Source organism: Oryctolagus cuniculus, chromosome 6 (assembly GCF_964237555.1).
Source record: "Oryctolagus cuniculus chromosome 6, mOryCun1.1, whole genome shotgun sequence".
In the NCBI taxonomy this organism is placed as follows: Eukaryota; Metazoa; Chordata; class Mammalia; order Lagomorpha; family Leporidae; genus Oryctolagus; species Oryctolagus cuniculus.
In genome coordinates this window covers 53,800,368-53,823,073 of record NC_091437.1, presented here as the reverse complement: position 1 = coordinate 53,823,073, position 22,706 = coordinate 53,800,368, and the positions used below count along the sequence as shown (strand labels likewise).

Below are 22,706 nucleotides of genomic sequence, written 5' to 3'. Positions count from 1 at the left end.
CCTCGCTGTGATCTGGCCCAACCCCCTCGCTGTTGTGGCCATTTGAGGAGTGTACCAGCAGATGGAAGCTCTTTCTCTCTCTTTCTGTCTTTCCCCCTCTCTGTAATGCTGCCTTTCAAATAAAATAAATAAATCATTTTTTTAAAAAAAATGGAAACTCTGAAAAAGAAGACACTAAATTTTTTAAAAAACACAAAACCAACAACTTATTTTCCTCAAAATTTCTACTGGTCAGAAAGCTTTTATATAAATGAATTAGAAACTCTTTGATAGCAGAAAGACAGAAACAGAGACAGGGAGAACTATTCACTATTTCATTCACTATTTCATTCCTCAAATGCACTGTGACCAGGTGTGGCCTGGAGCCAAAAACAGGAGCCAGGAACTCAATCCAGGTCTCTCATGTGGGTGGCAGGAACTCAACTTTCTGAGCCAAGGATAATTAAAAAAAAATTTTTTTTTGCAATCATAGTACTTCTATGCTTAAAATTCTGCAATAAATTCTGATTTCATCAGTAACAAAACCTTACAAAGAATCCCATCATGCCGTACAGGGCTCCTCACGACTGGTCTCCAATTCCCAGATTTCGGCATGCACCAATCTCATTTTCCCTTGACTCCATGTTAACACATCTTGGATAGGCTCTATTATGTCCACATTTCATTTGTATTCTTACCTCAGGGCCTTTGCACTTATTATTCCTGTTTGCTGAAAGACTCCAACATCTCTCCCTCCAAATGCCTAATTTTTTTCTTATTACTGAGGTCTCAGCTCACTTAAGTGTTCTGAGAAGAATTTTTGTCCGCCCTGTCTAAATTAACTGGTACACACAACGAGCAGATGTGTACTTCTGTATATACTCTCTCCTTTGTCATCTAAGTCCTCATCGTTTTCTGAAATCATCCTCATCCTTTACTTATTGCCTATTTTTGGTTTATCTCATCTCTCTAAACCATAAACTACATGCCTGTTTACGCTACCGCAGTGCAGAGATTGGTGCCTGGTACTCAGCATAAGCTGAATAAGTGTTCACTGAATGAATTGGGGATGAAATGAATGATCAGAGTCCAACAATTTCCAGTACTCTCACTCACAGCTGTTGTGTTCCAGAGCAAATAAATGGGGGCACCTGCTCTTTCCAAAATCTCACGCTGTCCCTGGCCCCAGCACCTGTGCACGCGATAGCTGAGTTAGCTTCCTTTTTCCCTTCCTTCTCTCTGCTTCCATTTTTGGCCTTGTTCATTGAGACTCATTTTGTACATTTCAGCCAAACACAAAAAGCCATCCATTTATGTTGAATCCACGGTATTCTCTCCATACAAAGTGTGCTAGGTGCAGTTCTGAGTGGGCCCTGTGGGACAATGGTCAGTGGTCATGTTCTGGACTCTGGGGACTGGGACTCTATCTCCATTCCATTAGTTGAATTGTAATTAAATTCCATCACATCTCCTTCTTTGAAAACAATGAAGTCAGTATCAGAACCTCATCAGAGCTCTGGAAAAGTAGGAGACATGAGTGTGCTTAGACCATCTGACAAATACATATCCTCTGTTCTTCTCTTGTTAACTGTTATGTACAAGCCCAAACATCTCATACCGAAGTGATTTCCTTTATGTCCACTTCCTACAACTGGCAAGTCTTTGACAATGTGGTAGGGCGGATTTTTCTCTCACTCATTTTCTAACTAGAGGTGTGGGCATGATTCTTGAAACATCATAGTTTTCTATCTGCATTTCCCAAGTAACTCCAAGAGAAGCTAGTTTGACAGGGCCAGAAATACCCAAGTGGAGAGAAGGGGGAATGAACTGTATATGAATAAGGATTCATAAAGCATGCTGGTCTGTGTTGCAAAAAAAAAAAAATCACTGTACAAGTGGCTGGGGAAGGAGTAACCAGTCCAACTTGCCTCCACAGATCAGAGGAAAGCACAGTTCAAATTCCTACCTAAGCCTCATTCTTTAAATAATCTCAGCCCCATCTCAGAAAGAAACTATCTATTTTCCTATAAAACCAAGAGCTAACATTATAAATATTGCTTCATACTAGTACAAAATCTTCCTTTGGTTCACATTGTCAATAATCCATAAACTTAAAATCACAAAGCAAGTCAACCCCAAAAACATGCATGAGCTCAGAAAAATGAGCACAGGTTTTGTCGCACTGTCTTGTTACCACTGAAAACCATGTATCAAACAAGGGCTGGCACACTTTCTCTGTAATGGGCCAGATGGTAAATCTTTTAGTCTTGTGGGTTGCACCAATCAGTACTGCTGCAGTAGTGCAAAAGTAGCCATGAAAACATGGGATGGAATGGACATATTTGTATGCCAATAAAACTTTATTTATGGACATAGACATTTTAATTGTATATCACTGTAGTGTGATATACATACTATTACTCTTATGAATTTTTCTTAGCTGTTTGAAAACAAAAACAATTCTTGACTTAAAGTCACATAAAAACAGACATGAAGTCAAATATTGTCCACAGGCCATAGTTTGTCACCCTCTACATTATTAGTTCTTTTCCTAACTTCTAGGAAAACATGCAAAACAGTAATAATGGATTTTTTCATACTGAAAAGACTTTTTCACTTGAAATTTCTATGAAACAAGTACTACAGCAATTCTTTTAGCTAATGTGAGGCACAAAAGTTATTCAGCATATTTTCTTATTTAGCATTTGATAAACAACTAATTCAAGGACTCAATCCAAATTTTTGCTAACACTTATTGTTCAATGCCGGAATCTGTCCACTAGTCTTATTTATGATAACTCTTCATTTATAAATGGCTCACAAAACACAATGATGCAATTGCATTATCTATTAATGAAACCATCATAGTTCATTTTAACAATCATTATTTTTAAAAAAATGTGGGGGCTGTCACCTAAGAGGCTAACATCCCATGCAGGTACCAGTTCATGTCCTTGCTGCTCCACTTTTGATCTAGTTCCTTGCTAAAACACCTGGGAAAGCAGCAGAGGGTGGCCCAAGTTCTTGGGCCCCTACACCATGTGGGAGATGTGGAAGAAGCTCCTTCCTCCTGTCTTTGGTCTGACCTCACTCTGGATGTTGTGGCCATATGAAGAATGAACCAATGAATTGAAGATTTTTCTCTTTGTTTTTCCCTGTCTCTCGCTGTAAATGTCTTTCAAATAAATAAAAATAACAAATCATTAACAAAAAATGTGGCCTATTCTGCCTTTGCCCCCAAAGGAAAAGAAATTCATGCTCCTTTCCCTCAAATGATATTTATCGAGCACATACTATGTAGGTACAGGATGACGGGAAATACAGCAACTTCTCTGGCATTTGTACAAGAATCCTCCATCTCTTTTTTTGTGCATTCACAAATAAGTGTCTGAAACAGTTAAATCAAAAATGTCATCATTATTTTGACAAGGCTTGGAAGAAATGCAACCACCTTCACTCAAAGATCAATACGACCCCCGGTTTTCAAGACCCACAGTTCTCCAAGGAATGCTACAAATTGACAGAACTGTCTCTTAGCGCTTGATTTGACATGAGATACCCGGAAAGACACGTAGACCCCACGGTGAAGAGCCTCATCTCAAACAGTTCCATATTGGCCAGAAAGCACAGTGGCTCAAGAAGGCAAGCTACATCTTCCCAAGTCAATTGTGAATTACTCTGTCTAAATTGGCTCCACAGCTGTGATTTTCTGTTCCTAGAGTACTCTCCAAATAACTGGTTGTGGGGAAAACAGAAAAGCCTGCTTTTCCCCCAAACACACACCTTTTGGCCATCTGCCACCCCAATGAAAAAAGGACATGCAGATCTAAATAGGAACACTTCTGGGACTCTATCAGAAAAATGGTCCATTAAGAGCTGGGTACTGGGCTGCTGTCAGGCACGCAGGCACATCACTTCTTCCCGGTCTGCAGACCTGCGGAGTAGATCTCTTAAATCCACTTGGCTCAGAGGAAGCCTGAAGTAGATAGTGCCCCATAAACAAGAATCAGGGAATCTGTGCCAAACTTTCCTTCTGTTTCTTTTTAAAGGTAATCAAGCAACTCTATCAAAGGGAAATAGAGGAAAAGCTAAGATGATCACCTGCAATAGCGGCCCCTTTTCGAGAGTGTGAAGGAAATTCACAATCTGGCGGTGGACAGAAGCTACAGTGAATTTCATCAGCTTTGCGATAGCTGATACTCGGCTTTTATCTAATCAACTGCATGTAGCTAGGGAGTTAAGAGATTCGGAAGTGAATGACAAACCTAGATGAAGGTTGATATTTCAGGGTTCAAAGGTTACCTGGGCAGGAAGGATATGCACATATATCTCATGTATATATGCACACAAATATACACATGCACATATGTGGAGAGAGGGAGAGAACAGTGAACAGTGAAAAAAGACCAACTTTCACACTTGCATGTTACACATGGACACAGAGAAAAGGAGAGAAAACACCGAGAACAAATCTGCGATCTATGCAAAACTGATTCCTGTCCTTCCAATCCATCTGAAGTGTATATCCTTTGAGCCTGGATGACTAGATAATTCCTGCATTACTATTTTCCACAGATACCCTCTGAGATTGTGTCGGTCATTTAATCTGTGGGTTAAATGAGACACCTTGATCACCGGGCACACCTTGAAGCCAGCAACTGTCCTGACAACACTTGTGGCTTCACAGAGAGTTCACCAGGTTGGCATTGACTTATATTACTGCATTCTAAACAGGAATTAATAAAATGATTTACTCTTCTCTCCCCCCCCCCCCCAGCCCCCATCTCTCTCCTGTTTCCCCCATGAGTCATGGTTGGCCATCTACAAGAACAAAATATCTAACTGAGGAAAACTGTCTTCCAACCGCAGCATCTGTCTCCCTGGCAAGCTCCACTGACAGTTGGGTCCTGGCTCTGGAACCGTTCAAGAAGCTCTTGCGGGCTGAGCTATTAGTGGGCTCTCTTCCTCCTAGGTGCTGCTTCCCACTGATTCCTCCCCATCTGAAAGATGGATGTGTATATATTTATCCTTCCGAGAATCTGCTATTGTGCAAATATCTCCAATTGAGACCCCCATGGGAGGGCGCACATGACACAGGAGCACTTGCATTCCTTTTCTTGCAAAATATCCATAAAATAGCTTGGCGGTTCCCAAGGGTCTGCTTCCTCGTATTATGTAAGCAGCTTCTCCTTCAGAAGGCAAAGGGAGGCTGCAAGACACAGAAATAAAAATGCCCACAGCTCTCGAAGGCAATTTCAAAATAGCAAGTTGCTTAAATACCAAGGAAGGCACCTGGTTCCTCTCCAAATCTAAAGAAAGGCCGCTGTCCTTTCAGAAATGGTCCTGAGAAGGGCCAGCAGGGAGAAGGTGAGGGCGGTGATCAGGAAGGGGGCCCAGAGAGGTTGTGGACCACACCCAAGACTGGCCCTGCACAACCCAGTGAGTCTGTCCTTTCCGAAATTCTACAAAAAGTCCTTCGCTGGAGAAGTGTCACGTTTTGTTTTTGGAAAACTGCTTAAGATGGAGGCATATTTTCAGAGGAATGATGTTCCAGTAACAGCACATCTGTCTTGCTCTAATTCGCAGCCCAAAATACTTCTGTCAGGCTCTCCTTTCCGTTCTTAAAAACGTATTCCCAATTCCACTTGTGTCAAACAATGACTCAACCCCTAGACCCCCCGGAGGCTTCTGATTCTTAAAAGAATTAGAAAAGATCTCCCGTTATTATTAGATTCCATTTTAGATTGAGAAGAAAGCGGAAAGTAGGCAAGATAGGCAGGCCTTTATGTGGCTTGAGATGCTTTTGAAATGCGCCTCATTCAAAAGCTGGAAAAGCATGGAGAACCTTCAAAATTTGAAATAAAACATCCACTGGACCAATTATTTGTAACCCTCTCATTGAAAGTAAAAATAATTTAGACTCTCCCAAAAGACCTCAAGGCATTTAAGAGAATCTAAGGAGCTTGGTACATTTAATATTTTCTAAGAATAAACACAGAGAAAAAGATTAAGCTTTCAAAGATCTCACTTATGTAAGTCTGACAACAACAAAAAATACACAGTGGAAAAGATTAATCTTAAACAAAACTCAGAAGAGAGGCTTTTGCAGCAAACTATTCCTCTGGCTAGATCTCTCTAGTTTACAATAGAAGTAAAACTCCGACCTGTGATCGGTCCTTCTTAGGGTCTCCCTCGAGAACTGAGGTTGTTAAGTAACAATGTCATTATCTTTTATCTGTAGCATGATTTATTTATAATCTGAAATCCCCTTTTCCATTCTAGAGTTGAATGTTCTCCCAAATAGTCAGAAAAAATAACATCGGAATATGAAACAAATATTTATTTCACCATGCTTTTCCCAGAAAGCTCTGAAGGGTACCCCCAATAAAAACAGGGCTACGCATCCTGTTATCAACATGTAAGATGTTTTGCCAAGTTCAAAGGTCATATTTAGGGCTAAAGCAACATTGAACTTGAATAAGTTGGAGGCCATGCCTAAAGCTGGTGTCTTTTCAAATAAAAGACAAGACTTACTAATAGTTCCATTTGTTTTCCATTAAAAATCGACTCATTGTATTCACAGCAATCCGCATGCCAGTATGTGAGCCTGCTTGGACAAAGCACTTGCTTTGTGTGTATCAGATGCAAAATTTACTTAAATTCCAGATAATTGCAAGTGCATCTGCGAGGCTTTGTCACTGGTCTATATGAACATTTCCACAGTGTATACAAAGAGCAATTATCTAACAACTCAAGAAAAAGAAACAGTCATTTCTGCAAATTATAGCTAGCTCCTTTATCAAGGAATAAGTTTGTGCTAAAGAATACAACCCCAAAACACTTTTTAAAATAAAATGCATTCACTCACACCACATATATTATCTACACAGAACAAAAAAGGGAGCTTTTTCAACTGTTAAATTACTAGGTCTGAAACAAGGATAACTGCAATTTCAAATAAAAATCATCTCACAAAACGTTGAAGTTCCCTCCTGGAGGAAAAAAAAAAATCACAAATACCGACTTAAACCAATTTGATGCTCTGTTCTGTGCTGATTCGTTCTGAGGCTGAACTGTTTCAGGGGTAACAACTTAGCCTATTTATCACCAGCTTCTAGCTTCCTATTTTGACATCCAAGTTCAGAGAATCGAGAACACGAAGGAAAGCCAAAGCAAGTAAAGGTTTGGGAGGAAAACTACTTGAGGAATCAAAAGTCTTAATTACAACTTCCCACTCTGTGCATTAAATAGTCGATTCCAGGCAGGCCCCAGCTTCTCTGGCTGGACCATGTGGTCAATATTTCTTTTTGTTTCTTTCCCTGCTTCACTCTTTCCTTTGTATTTCCTTTATTCTCTTTCTTTTTTTTTTTTTTTAACTTTGTGCACGATCCCATTTCAACTGTCACAATCAACACGACCAGCCTTCCTTCAAAGCCCAGTTCAATTTCCCGACTTTTAGACCTCATGCCAACTAAACAACATCAACGGCTCTCCGCTTCAAGGGCCTAATAGAGCAGATCCATTCTTTTTAACAAATTCTCAAAGCCCTTCCATGATGACAACAGTGGTATCCTTAGAACAGACGGAAAGCTATTTAATACAGGACTAAAAACTTTTTGCTACCTTTCGCCTATTTGAAATCTGTCAGTTCAGCGGACATTTACTTCCTATTTCACCTTCATTTAAATATCTTCATTATCATTTTGTAAAACATATTATGTTACTGGCCAGAGCTATTAGTCAGTAAAAAAAAAATCTCCATAGTCCCTAAACTGGAGAACCATCATTATCATTAATATTTCATGGAAATGCATTAAATGAGACAATATTCAATATTTAACTACCTAATCCTACAGTAATTTATATTAGAAAATACCAACCAAGTGAGAATTCAGGCAGTTAGATTATTTTATTGGATGAACCTTTGTCATTATTAATAACACTTCAGTATCTCATATTTTTTCAGCACAAAATGTAACATCCAAGGACTGAAAGTGATTTTGTTTCTAATTAATTCTCAAAATCCTTGGGCGACAGTGATGGAAGGATAAACATACTAATTTAGAATTGGAAAGTTAAAAGCTAGCCCTCAGATGCACAAATTTTGCTGGAGACGTGGATTACTGGTGTGGGCCCTACACCTTAACAGGTTTACTAAGAATTTAACAAGAACACCTGTTCAAACCTCAGAAAAGTTTAACTGTGGGAAAAAAAAAGAAATACATTTTTATTTATTGAAACTGCCACAATGACATTCACTCCTAACTTATAAACAGATTTATAAAATTTGTTGGATACATTATACAGATAGATCTGACAGATCCTGTGATTAATTTGCTATAGGTAATTACTTGACCATCCAGGTAGTTTCTTCCTGTACTTTAAACAAACCTCTTTTACCTTTCTTCAGACCATTTATGAATTTTGTAGATTTACACATAGGAAGCATCAGCCAGTTCTGGTTGAATTATCTTTAACTCTTAGAATGAGCAGAGTTCAAAGAGATAACATTTGAATATGACTCTTGCTGATAGTATAAAGAATCTATAAAACAAACATATTTGAGATTGGTGTGTAATAAAAGCAAGAGCATTGGGCTCAATACCTTTATAATAAGGAATGTATTCCAATCCATTTTTGGTAAGAGAGAAGTTCTCATTGCTATTAACCTTTCATGTTCATACCCTGAGGAACCTACCATGGTCATTATCTATATAAGAAATAATTGTTAGGTATTTGCTGAGGGCTTTTGTTTATGTGTTTTGTTGATGGTCCTTCCCCTATTTTGAGAGAAATTTATTATTTATATCTTGCATGAAGTAAAAATCTTTGTTTCCCATTATAGGATAGGAAGAAGCAAAATTCCAAATTTCCAAGACTTCCAGTAAAAAAAGATGTGGATGGGGCAGACATTTAGCATAGCAGTTAAGTTACCTCCTGGGAGACCCACTTCACATATGAGAATGTCAGAATTCCATCCCCACTACACTCTTGATTCCAGCTTCTTGCTAATGAGCACCCCGGGAAGCAGCAGGTGATGACTCAAGCAGTTGGGTCCCTGCCATCCATGTGGGAGACCTGAGTTGAGTTCCGGGCTCCTGGCTTCAGCTTAATCCAGCTCCAGCTATTGTGGGTGTTTGGAGTGTGAAACAAGGGAAGGGAGACCTGTCCTTATGTCTCTGTCTCTGTGTCTGCTTCTGACTTTCTGCCTCTCAAAGGAATAGACATTTGCAAAGGGTATGGACACTATGACAGAACGAGACAATGCCAACAAGAGGAATGCGCAAGTCCAGATCTTTGAATGGAGAGCCAGAAACCCATGAAAACAAGGAGAGCTGAGTTTCTTCCAGACATGGTATATAGAGCCAGGCTGACAGAACAGGTGGTACTAAGGACAAGAGTAGCATCCAGGATGCATGGTGCGGAGGGCTCCAGGTGAGCCCCTGTACTCAAGGGCAAAAGATGTTCCAGGTTACACATCTTTCCTGGTGATTCTGCCATGCTCAACAGCCTTCTAGCAAGTTCCCTTTCTACATCTGTTGGCCAATATTAGTGTCTTCGAAAGTCTGAGAACATGAGCAAATCCCTGAATCAAGAATAATTCAAATTGTGCTTTTATTCTGTGTTGTTAACTCTTTAAAATAAATACTGTGAGAAATAAAATTCTCCTATCACAAAGACTTTACATCCAGAAGGACCCCAGAAGCCATAGATAAATGATGTCATAAATCCCTAGACATTCTTACACCCAACAGAAAAAGAGCCAACAGTCAAAGTTTAAATGAGGAATGTATCAGCAAAGACTCCTTTTGCTTTTTTAAGCCATTGCTTCCCTGATGCAGATTGACAAGGAACAGAAGATGGAAAAGAAATTTTGATGGTTTAGCTATGATTTGCTGGAAATGAGATATGCACATCTTGAAAATCACAGACGAAATGAGCATAAATCAAGAGCGTGACCGTTGGTAGCAAAAGTCAGAGCTGACTGCCCGAAGTCCAGGAAGCTATTACCAGGGCTTGTGAAAAGGGTCAGTGCCTCCAAGCACTCTTTCTTTGCCATCCACTTTCAGAGCTATTCACTTGATACTTTTCAAGAATATTACCCTTCCCACAAATGATGGATCAAAGATGAATTTAAGAGCGCAGACACATTTTGAAAAGTGAATCCCAGTAAATCCCAGAACCTACATATTTCCCACATGCTTTCAAGTTCAAAAGGAAAAAATTCCTTTTGAGAATATCTGTTGCTCATGACATTTTGGGAATACTGGTGATTTCCTTTTTTTCCCAATTTCTAACACTTTTGAAGAACCTCTTTTTTAAAAAAAAATCATACATTAATTCACTGTTCATGAAAAGCGTAAATTAACAGCTAAGCAGCATTGAGTTGTTTCTCCATTCACTGATTAGGCCACAGGCATGGTCTAAAAATGACCAGAATCAGAATTTGTCCTTACTCTGAAACTCAGATGTTAACAATTTGACTCCTCCTGGCAGGGGATACACAGCTTAATACTGCCCCTCTGGCTTTACTCTTGACTTAAACATGTCTGTTATTACATATCTGAATAAAAAAAAAAGGAAGGAAGGAAGGAAGAAAGCAAGCAAGCTAGCTGAGAGTTATATCCTTGACCTTGCCTAAAGCTATGCTTTTCTCAGAGTAAATACACTTGGAGTCACAGGGCAATGCAGTTCGCATACACAACAAAAAATGACAACTACGAAGCTTCTGTAATTAAAATAGGATTTTGCACATACACACATGATGATATTGTTGCCTACAAAGAGAATATTCTAGACCACAGACCAATCATCCACATCCACATACATCCCTCCAACTGTGAACGACTCTGTGTACACCCCATGGGGGCTTAATAAACACTTATGAATTGACTGACAAGAGAAAAACCAAGAAATGACAACCTTCAGGGTAGCTATAACACAATTTTAACTTGAAAATTGCCCACGAATAGACTTCACAATCTATGGGAACATACACAAATCATATAAAAGAACTGGTGCCCCTCATATACCTAGAGTGGCCTTAGGGAATAGCTTAGTGAAAAATCACTGTCATAGGAAAGGAGAGCTCAGGCTATTTACTGTTTGGCTTCTCCAATGAATCCAGCTGAGAGCAACTCCTATTCTGTAATAAAAGTTCTTAGAGAATAACTTCAAATACAGGTTAGCATAAATATAAAAAACTTGTTTACTTCTAATATTTCCTTGATAAGTCTACAAGTATGAAACTGCCTCCCTTTCAATTCATCTGCAGAGGTAATAAAACCTACTCTACAATGCTTAAATAATTTCTCCAGCTGACATTTCACCCAAAAAAATAGAAATTAGCAATAAATCATAATTTATTAAGTGTCTGCTCTAAATGACACATTTTTGGTGTGCTGTGATGCTTAAAACATTCCATTCAGTCTTTTCTTAAAGAAAGGTTTCCAATATCTCAAGTTCAACAGTGTTTTGTTTTCCTTCCTGATACTCAGGTACATTTTTCAGCCTTGGGGGTGTGAATGGGGTGGACATAAAAACTGGGTCCCCCAGGACCTGGAATTACATAAGACGATGCTTGTGTGAACAGTGCAGGCTTCCCACATCTTTATGACAATGAGGCTATGCTCATTACTATCCATTTTGAATGGCAGCTTCTAGACTGTTAATTTTCCAAAAATGTATGATGAGAGCAAATGGGGGAAAAAAAAAACACAAGATAAGCCACGCTCAAAACTGATTCCATTAAACTGAGAGGGAGTAATAACTAAGGGGAGGAAAGCATTTCTGATATTGGTGAGGAATTTTTTTTTAAAGGGAAAAAACTGAAGACCAAACTACAAGTCTAGGCAGGTCAGTCTTTAGCATTAGAAGCCAAATACAAAATCCACTTAAATTCATTGCGTTTGTCATGCTGTCTTAGCCTTTGCTCATTGGAGTTACCAGTAATGATCAATAAAACTTCACAAACATGAGACCAGCATGGTGTCATAGCCAGTTAAGCCATCATTTGTGACACTGGCATCTCACTTTGGAGTCCTGGATACTTCTCTTCTGACCCAGCTCCCCGCTAATGTACCTGGGAAAACAGCGGATAATGGCTCAGTATATGGACTCCTGCCATCCCCTTGGGAAACCCTGTTGGAGTTTCCGGCTAGGGCTTGGAAGTGACCCAGCCCTAGCCCTTGAGACCATTTGGGGAGTTAACTGGTAGATGGAAGATACCAGTGTTTCTCCTCTCTCTATTACTCTGCTTTTCCAATAAATAAATACATCTAAAAAAATGTAACTTTGCAAACATTACCTTGCACTCAACTTATCCTTCAGGCCTACCTTACTCCATCCCATTCTACCACCCTTCCACTCCTCTACCCAAAAGCATAGCCTAGGGGTAGGCTAGGTTGTTGATACTGTTGGACAATTTGAGTTGATTTTCCAACACAGCCCTAGGAGCATCTACATCATGATATGTTTGACAGTGTCCAGAACCTTACATTTCTTCCATTGCACCACTGGCTTAGGAAAAACACCTGATAATTTTCTGCCTTTTTCCAGATTTCCCAGTGTCAAGCCAAACACATCCCACTGTTTTAGGTGAATATCTTCAATTTTTAGATCATCAACTTAATACAAGGAGAGAGGATACATTTTTTCCCCTTGTTTTCTTGGCAGCCTCCTCTACACTTTGAGAAGTAATGATTGATCAATTTTCTGCACTCATCCACAGCCCTTTCTGTGGCCACATGTAAATTTGCCAACGGATAATTAAGCACCAGACACATCCAATAAATATAATAAATAAATTAGATTTTTTTCCTCTTGGTAATTGGTTTCATCTGACTGAGTCTGATTATGTGTGGAGATATATATAAACAGGATTAGAGAGGAGAACAACTGGATTCTGGGTCACACAAACTGTAGAGCCCTACACACTGTGAAGTGTTTTTATAAAAATTATATTATCATTCTTAGGGTTAAAATACTGAAAAACTGTTTGTGCCTTCTTACGAAGTTTCATTGAGCTTAGAAATGAAATTGGTAGTACGATCAACACTGTAAGGAAATGGTAGCCAACTAGAGAACTAATTTCTCTCTCTATTCTCTTCCCACTTAGTCACAACCCCTTCTCTCAGGCTGCCATTAAATCCATGCCATTAGCACCAAACTTTCCCTTAGGTCTCCACCAGGAACCCGGAATACAGATGAACTGGGTGTGTTCGGGTGAAAGCAAGTGCATGTGCGTAGACACAATTACTAATCAGGCAGATTTTAAAATGAACTAAAACGAAATCACCTTTCTAATAGACTCTAGACACAAAGAACAAAGCTTTATTTTCTGTTTTTAAGAAAGGCACCTCCTCTCTTCCCATTGACTTGCTTACGCATCCTTTCAGCTGCAAATGACTCACTGTACCTGGTCTGTCTGGGGAATCCAAAAACAGCTTATTGAAGGAATGAAAAACACTGAAATCTACACTCTTGAAGCTTTAATTTGCCTGTGTTTCTTCTAAGCAATTTCCACTGAAATGTGTAGTACATAATCATATAATCTCACTTTCGAAATAGTGCTGAAAAATTACATTTAAAACAGGAACGTCTGTTGCGATGAGTTCCCCAAGAATAAACAGGATTTTATTTATGTAGATATTTATTGTTTTGTTTAGTAACATGTATGGACATAGACACATGTATGCACATGCCATCATGATTGGTCAGTTCCATTCTTAGAAATAATCTAGAAACCTCTGTTGACTATTTCTAACATTTACATTATTTAAAAAAATTCTTTCAAATAAATCAACCAGCTGATACCATTTTCTGCACTTGCTATTTTATGAAATTTTTTTAACCTCTGCCTACATCATTTCTACCTAGTAGTATACTTCTTTTCTCTACGTACACTTGATTTCTCCAACTAAAGTAGGAGTGATGGCAAACACAGCACCAACAAGCAACAGTAAAAATAGAATTGAACTATAAAGCTTTTTCTGAAGAATTGTCTATGGAATCACTCTCTTCAAAGACTCAGAATTAGTAAATTGTGATTAGTATCAATTTCATCTTCATCGAATGAGTTATATTCATTCCCCAGCTTTAGTTCTTGCCTCCTATCAGGGAAATTTAGGATTGAGGAGCATGGGTAAACAAAAGAAATGACTTATTTTTTCAAAATGAACTGATAAATTCTGTTTTACAATGCACATAGCTTCCTTTGGCAGAACTTGAAAATCAGTACTTTGCAGAGGTCCTATTATCAGAAAGGGATTATTCACAGTTCCTGGTATTTTCAAACATAGCTTCAGCTTGCCTCAGTCATCAGAGCAATAAAAGAAACTGTCTTTTGGAATCTTGAGTTTCAAACTTTTGCTGATCAGCCTCACATTCTAGCTATCATAAACTCATGGAACGATGCAAACAATGAGCTGATAAACCTAACTTTCCAGTAATGTTCCCAAAACCTGTGGCAGAGCTAAATGAGAAAGGGAGGAGAGCACTGGGCAGCCTGCACAGGTCACATAACCAAGGGAGCCAGCTTCAAGTCATGGGAAGGCTAAACTTAGAAGGAACTGCCTCCACTCTCCCCATGAGACACCCTGGCAGTCTCCCTACCACAGATACTGTGGCAGTAATCACACCATGTTGGCAAGACGAAAGGTGCAGTCAACTGTCCCATCAGGGTCAAAGAACAATCTGTACTGTTCAGGAGAAAAAAAAAATCTCTACTGGGAAAAATAGACTTTACTTTCACATATTACCAGCATTACAGTATGAATTTCAATTTGAATTTCTCTTTACTCAACTCATACGAAAAGAGTTAAAACACCTGCTTTCTTTTCACTCAGTTCTTCTGAAAAGCATATAACCGTACTTTTCCTTGATAATTCTTTTCAACTAAAAGGCTCATAATCCTATCTTTAGGGAAAATGGACCAATGAAATTCGTTAGGCAAAAATGAAGGAACTGTATTTGCAAGTGATATAGTGAAGGTGTTGCACTTGTCATTAAAGATTCATAGAAAGGATGTAACAATTCGAGTTCAGAATCACAATTTAGTATGCAATATATTAAATAGACTGGGGCGGCAAGAAACATGCATTTTAGGAAAAACACTTTATACCTCTTTAATCTTTTGGAAATACGAGTAGGGCCAGATATATCATTCCTCCGTAACACACTCAGCACAGTTGAAATAATTATGTTAAGTACCAGTTTATCATTCCTAGGTAAAGAAAACAACCCAAAATAATAAAAAGCATGTTATTGATAGAATATCTTAATAAAAAATGTGAATATTTCTTTTGTAAAGCAAAATAGAAGTCAGAAGTACAAAGAAGACTTTGACAAAGCTACTCTTTCCTCTCACCACACAGGACTCTTATAAAATCACTGTAGGCTTTAAAACAATGCAGGTGGGGTATTAACTAAATAGGAAAATCTTGCTATGTCCCTATTCAAAGATGTGTATTCTTCCTCCCCAAAAATCAAGTCTTGCAAAGCTCTCTGAATGCTGTGAGTCTGCTGTGTGCATTAGAAGGGTGTCTCTCGTAGTGAGTACAACAGGGCTAGTACAAGCAGCAGTTCAAAGAATTAAACTGTTGCTTCACACCATGTCCTGAGGAGGAAACCTAGGCTTCTCCTATAGTCCTGCTTGAGGAGAGAAACTTGACACTAAGTTTTGCCTCTTAAAATCTGACATTAAGATTGAGCTCTCAAGTGGGGAGGACTAAAAAGGCCCTTGGAAATGACCTTGGCTCTATTTCACCAGCAATCACTTCCCACAATCAGTCTGTACAGATAAGAAGACAATTTTTAAAAAGCCAACCAATACAGGTTTTCCTTAAAAAACACTCTAGGTGCTCAAAGTCCCTTTCACTTATGCCAAGAAAAAAAAGTAACTAATTTTTAAAATTATTGAATAGCTCTAGGATAATAAACACAGAGAAAACTCATACACACAGAGAAAAACTCTCTCCTACCAAAATGAAAATAGGAACTCCAGCAATACAGCCAAATGTGATCTGTCAAGTTCCACTAATCAACACCTGTCTTTTGACAAAGCTTTATCTCCAGGAAGAAGTTGCCTTATCCCCACAGGGTCCAAGGCCATGCTTTTCCAAATGCTGAAACTCAACATGAACAGCAATAGAAAGTATCCTATCTAATTTAACAACAATCCTACGAAGGGGAAGATATTATTTTAATACATCAACCTGAAATCAACACTGGGCACAGAAAGTTAAAGGCAGCTTAGTTAAGATTTAATGAAAATCTTAACAATGATAATAATCACACCAACAAGCCACAGTTATGAAACGACACAGACTCATGAAAGAGTAATACAAGATTAGTTAATTGAATGGTAATCTAACCTGACATTATACCCAAGACGTACATGTGTTTAATCTTTTCATACAAATTCCCAGAGCTTTTCTGAAGTTGCCAGGAAACTAGAAGAAGAAAGAGGGGTGGGTGGGTAAAAACATCAAGCTCAGCAGGAAAGAAAATGTTCTTTAAATCAATGTACTCTTGGTCTTCCCATCGAGTGAAGACAGAAACAGAAGCTCATTTGGATGTTTCATAAATAAATTCATGCTTTGAATATATTACATAACAATTAGAAACCCTGTCCTCTTGGCCCCGAAAGGTAAGTCCTGCGCCCGATCAGATATCTTGTCCAGGCCATATACATGGACTATGCCAGAGTGAGAAGGCAGCTGCTCAGCATGGGGAATGCTGCTTTCCGGTTTGGGTCCTAGAATAATGGAACCAGGGTGCCATGAATGCCTTGAGTCTCTAGGATCCAAGTTTACTGTAGTAATTCATTTTTCCTGAGTGCCCAGACAAATCAGTGTTTCATCCCAAGATAACTGTAACCCTGATGAATGGAAGTTGGATTCCCCACCCCTTCAACCTGACCAAAACAATAAATCGAAGAGTCTAGGGACTTGTTTCAAATGGTCATACTACCATCTCAAGGGACTCATGCACAGGCTGAGCTTTCCTTCCAAAATAAAATGTCTACTTCCTATCAGCACACTACAAAGGAACAGCCAACCTTTCCATCTCATGACTCCCATCCGTAGCTTTAAGAAAGGCTTTTGTCAACACTGGGGACCTAGAACAGGTGGATTTTCATGGTATCTTAGAGTAGGTTTTCTCACGTATGAAAGAGGGTTTGACTAGTTGAGTTAATTGACAGTTTTTTTTTTTATTCTTCAGTCCTGAACAGCCTCTATTGTTTTATGCAGTTCTTCCAGCATCAGCTAAGTTTATATTAAAACAAAGTTGAACAGTATTATTGGAAACACAACCTGTACACACAGATAATTGGCTACTAGCAGACAGAGCCTTCCTTAAATAGTACTTTCCTTTTGTAAAATGTGCAAACCTCAGAGTATTTCTGAACTGGATACCCTCACCTGAGTTCAGAGTTCAAAGCTCCTCGGAATGATAATCCTTATGCTGAAACCACAACCTGCTGAACCAAATTGTAAGAGGAGTCCCCATTCCTACATTTAAGCTGCCATTATATGAGTTCATTTTTCCATGGCTTAGCAGAAATTTTACAACTGTAAACTGATTTCTTTCTAAATTGCTGATTTGCCTTTACTGACTGGCCCTTCAGTTTTTCCACTGAACTGGAACTGAAAACTTAGGGGGAGGGGAGAACAAGTAAAACAAAAGAAACATAGGAACAACTAAGAACCATCCAAAGAACTTAAACCATATGAATGCATTAAAGGACTACTGTATATTAATTTTTAAATAATATTTAAAACAGGTTCTGGCAACAACAGTTACAGAGTGAGTTCTATTTTTAAAGGAAGAGTTAGAGTTCAATTTGCATGCATTATGCTGGCTATTTTAAATAATTTTATTCCATGTGTATCACAGAAACTACCCTCCCCCACCCCCAATTGACAACATGCTACTTCAAGTAAGATCTAAGAGAGAGCTGGTTTGGGGTCAGAAATTGCTTTACATGTCTCACAGTTTTGAATAAAAGAATACCAGCAACCTCCCTCTTCTCCATAGCCTTAAATTTATTATTAAGTAAATTTAGCATTAGCTCAGTCACTGGAGAATAGGGCAGTATGTGATGCACTAAACCACTTAGATGTTTGTCATCCTTGCAAGCAACCCGAGTAGTGGTGTCTATTATTGCCTCCTGCAAATCTGCAGCAATGTGATGCAAAACAGCATTTTTAAGACATTCTCTTTTGGAATGCAAATGATGCTTCCTGCAATTTTGAATATTTTAGCCAGCATGTACCATCCAGTAGTTCTGGCACCACTGGTATCTGTCATGCTGTCAAAACTGAGTCAAAATGCACTGTAATCCTGGAGAACGATAACCTTAAACATCAATGCAATGTGAAAATGCAGCCTAAAAAAAAATCCCTAAAATTGCGATGAACATTAGAGAGAAACCGGCAGTCCTTCTGCAGAAAAATAAACCGTCTGCTCTACCAATCTTTCCCCTCCCCCCACCCCGAAACTCATGCAACTAATGATGACCTCCCGAAGTGCCGAATTTAAATGTTCCAGCATTCGTCTGAGGATGAAGGAGGAAAAAAATACACAGAAAACCATGAAACAAGTTGCAAACTGCACAAACGCAAGGAGAGAGAGAGAGAGAGAACTGCAGCTGATTCAGGAGCGATTGCAGAATGAGAAGCAACAGAAAGGAAACAAGGAAAAAAGAAAAGGGGAAAAAAGCCTTAAGCATTAAAGAGTAAGAAGTGAAAAACATTTACCAGCAGCTCGGTCAGTAGCTTCGCTCCCTGACACCATCTACATAGAGAGATAACTTAGCCTAGAGTCTTCGGTCCCAGCTCGCTTTGGAGCAAAATTCCTTCACTTCGAGGGGGCAACACACACCCTCAAGAAAGAGAGAGAGGAAAAGAAGGGGAAAAAATAATCCCAAAGACCAAGACAGGTTTTCCCCCTCCTCCCTCTTACCCGCCCCCCGGACTCCCCAAACGGTGCTCGCTTCTGCACAGCTCTGCCGGCCGTGCCGCTGCGCTGCTGCCGTACTGCCGCGGCTGCTGCTGCTGCTGCCGGTTGGTGCTGCTGCTGCCGCCGCCGCCGCCGCCGCCGCCGCCGCTGCTGCTACTTCGGAAACGATTAGGAGGAGGACGCCCAAGCACGACCTGAGCCTGCGAGCCACCCAGGACCAATGTGCAACCTGCTCTGGAATGAAACCCATAACACACGCACGCACACCCAGTGGCTCCTGCACGCGAGCCCTCGCGCGCACACACGCGCCCACCCGCCCGCCCGCGCGCCGCACGGACACACACACACATACACACACACATACATGCACACGCGCGCGCACACACAGACACACGCACGCACACAAACACACACGCACACGCACCATCGGAGCGCCGCGCGCCGCCCGCCCGCGCACCAGCGAGGTCCCTGAATGGGGAAAGCGAGCCAATCCCCGGGCCCGGAGCGCGCGCACAGGGCCCGGCCGCCGGGGCTGGGTGGTGGCGCTGGGGCTGCAGCTACTGTGGCTGCGGGGTGCGGAACCAGGGAGGGGCTCGCGGCTGGGAAAGAGGGGCTCTAGGGGCACGTGCACCCCTTTGTCTGCAGAGAGAACCCTAGCCAGGCGTTTCCAGGACCAGATACTGAGCGCGCTAACCCCGGGCGGCGCGGAGTTCAGTGCGGCTCCGAGCTTGTCCCGGAGAGACTCGTTTCCCAGGTCTGCACCCACCGAGGGTTCAGCTCTGCGAAGCCCGATGCACCGCGGCTGCGCCCGGGGCTCTGCCCACAGCGGAGCACAGCAAGCCAAAGCGTCCTGCGGGCTCCCCGAGCATGCCAGTGCTTGGCCGGACCGCGTTCGATCCTTCCAGGGTTAGGAAGCGACTGCGGAGCTGAGGCAGAGAGCCGGGGAACGCCAGCCTCCAGAGCTTCCAGAGCGAAGACGGAGCTGCTGACCTGCCGCACCTAGACTGCGTGGTGGTTCTGAACCTGCAGCCGCCGACGCGGCCATGGGGAAGCTGGACTTCCGGACCCCAGAACGGAGTTGCTTTTCTGCCTTTCGTAAAGGGACTTCCAAAAGGAAGCAATTCCCAGCGCAGGAGAGGCTGATTGAGCGACAGGGTAATTGACACAAAATGTAACAGGGCCTGGTGGTTGATAGTAACAGCTAAACATGCACTGTTTGCTTACTGTGTGGAGGCTTTGTGGTATACCTGATGCCCGTGGATTACATGATTGTATCCTGCCCAACCATGACAAGGAGACTGTGGTCCCAGCGAAATTTTAGCAAGTGCCAGGCGATTAGCACCAGTGCACCCAGGAATCTCAGCCCAGCACTTTGACTTGGAGCTGCTAGAAAGAGCAGGCTGGGCATTGCTCAGCCCCAGGTACCCAAAACAAGGTCCAGCTGTGGTGACCGCGTCAGTGCTAACAGCCTCTGGCTCTGTCTGCACCTGGCTTGTCTTCAACCACCCACAAAGCTGGAAAAACGGCTTGTCGGAAATGTGCTCATGTCGTAGTAATAATATTCATATTGATAATACTTATCTCTTCACTACACACCCAGGGCATCATATCATTAGGCACTGAGTACTCAGCTTCAACCGTTCAGGAAGCTAACCCTACGCCCTACTACTCAGACAGATGGGGTGGCACTTCCCCAAGGGGCTGGGGCTGGGAACCAATGCAGGGTCTGTCCCAGTATGGACCAGGTCCATACTAGTGCTGCTAAAATGGATGTCTTCCTCAACTGCATCCCGAATAAAGCCACGAGATGAGGGCATGGCAGTTACTTTTAATTTTATTCAACAAACACGGATTTTTCTACTAGCATTCACTCATTCAACAGTAATTACTAAGCATTGACTTGCTTTGAGGCACTGTCTTGGAGATGACAGAAGATGACAAAGACATCACCCCTCTTGGAGCCTCTGTTCCAGAAAGGAGGCAGGTGCTCACGCTTATGATGCTAACAGGGGTGATGGGGGAGATTTATTGAGAAGCTGATGGAGTAGGGTATTTCCCTCGCCTGCTCATTTGGCAAACTCCTATCATCCTTCCTCTCTGTTCCAGCATCACTTCTCCAGGAAACCCGTCAGTAACCCCTCTGACTGGGACAACATCCCCCCTCCAGACTATGGGCTTTCAAGCCATCGCGTAACTTTCCTTTTGAAAACTTACAGCCTCCCTGTTCCATTTGTGCTATAAATGAACTAGCCAGTCCCTGGAACCCAAACACACACTACAAGCACAGTGGAAGCAGAGATGTGTCTATTGTTATTTCTCATGGATTCCCCTCATACATGGCAGATATGTTAAAGTCACTCTTATTCTATCTCTGTTTCACACCCACACAAAGCCATACACACCCCTATACACACAGCCAAAAAAAATATTCTTAGGGTACAAACTGTTTTTATTCCCATTTAAGAGATGGGTAAGAGGCAACTGAGAGAAGTAGCTTGCCCCAAATCCCCTACTGGGTTAAGTGGCAGAGAAGGACTCACAGCTCAGGTGCGCCCAGCGCTGAAGGCCACATGACTGACTGTCAGGTTCTCCTGCCTCTCTCATGTTATCCAGTAGCAAATTAGAGTATGGGAAAGGGGCTCCTGGGAAATAAGATGGTTAGATGTAAGGGAGAACATTTTAGGGAAATACAGAAATAAAGAATTCAACATGGGTACCATCATGGTGGCACAGCGGAAGTTAAGCTACTCCCTGCATCATGTGGTGACCATCCCACATGGTCACCAGTTCGAGTCCCTGCTGCTCTACTTCTGATCCAATTCTCTGTGAATGTGCCTGGAAAAGCAGTAGAAGATGGTCCAAATGCTTGGGTCCCTGCACCCATGTAGGATACCCGGAAGAAGCTCCTGACTCCTGGCTTCCACCTGGAATAGCACTGGCTGTTGCAGCCATTTGGGGAGTGATCCAATGGATGGAAGACCTCTCTCTGTCTCTCCTTCTTTCTCTGTGACTCTGCCTCTCAAATAAATAAAATAAATCTTTTTAAAAATAATTCGACATAGGAGGAATTTCAAAAACATGCAATAGGAAATTGGTAATCTTCTACTGAGTGAGTATCATAAGCTGGACACCTTGCTCAGTTCTTTTCTCATTTTAACCTTAACCACAGTTCATGTGACTAACCTCTATTATTCCCATTTTATAGATGGGGATACGGAGTCTCCTCAACAAAACCATACTCACTAGACCATAAACTCTAGAGGTACAGTAACAGTGGTGTGTCTTTTTATATTTTGTAGTTCATCCCACAGTGCCTAGCAGACACTGAACTCACTCTGCCTTCCCACTTATGCACACATATATGCCCAAGGTCTTACAGCTAGTAAATAGCAGAGCTGGTATTTGAGCCTAGGTATGTCCAACTTGTGAGTTTCAGGAGGTATTTGGATAGGGGTGGGGGTCATGTAGGATTTGCTACTTAACCTTGCCCCAGTGCCCTGGTGTTCATCTGGTGCCCAAAGTTGTCCCTGTATTTACCAAGAGGGAGAACCACTGCTAGTGCTTTCCTCTCTCATAACTTCTTAGAAGACATCTCAGATTCAGAGATTTCAAGTTGTTTCTACCAAGCTCAGTCAGTGTCACACTGCAGATCTACATTTTCAACTCCAGCTCCTCTCACTGCACACTTGTGGAACAGGGTGCCATGGATGACAGAGACAATATGTAAGATATTCAGAGGTTCCTGGCTAGGGAGATTAGCAGTG

General features: G+C 41.2%; 1 protein-coding gene across 12 annotated transcripts in view; it reads right to left on the bottom strand.

Annotated features, from left to right (window-relative positions):
* Nucleotides 1-19,224, bottom strand: part of TENM2 (teneurin transmembrane protein 2) — a 1,294,348-nt gene extending 1,275,124 nt beyond the window's left edge. For 10 of the 12 annotated variants that reach the window (XM_051844423.2, XM_051844428.2, XM_051844429.2 and 7 more), the window contains exon 1: nt 18,741-18,936. The gene's annotated coding sequence lies outside the window, so the exon portion shown is untranslated. The other 2 variants (XM_051844425.2, XM_051844426.2) reach the window with 1 other exon arrangement.
* Between the last annotated feature and the right edge of the window lie 3,482 nt (nt 19,225-22,706).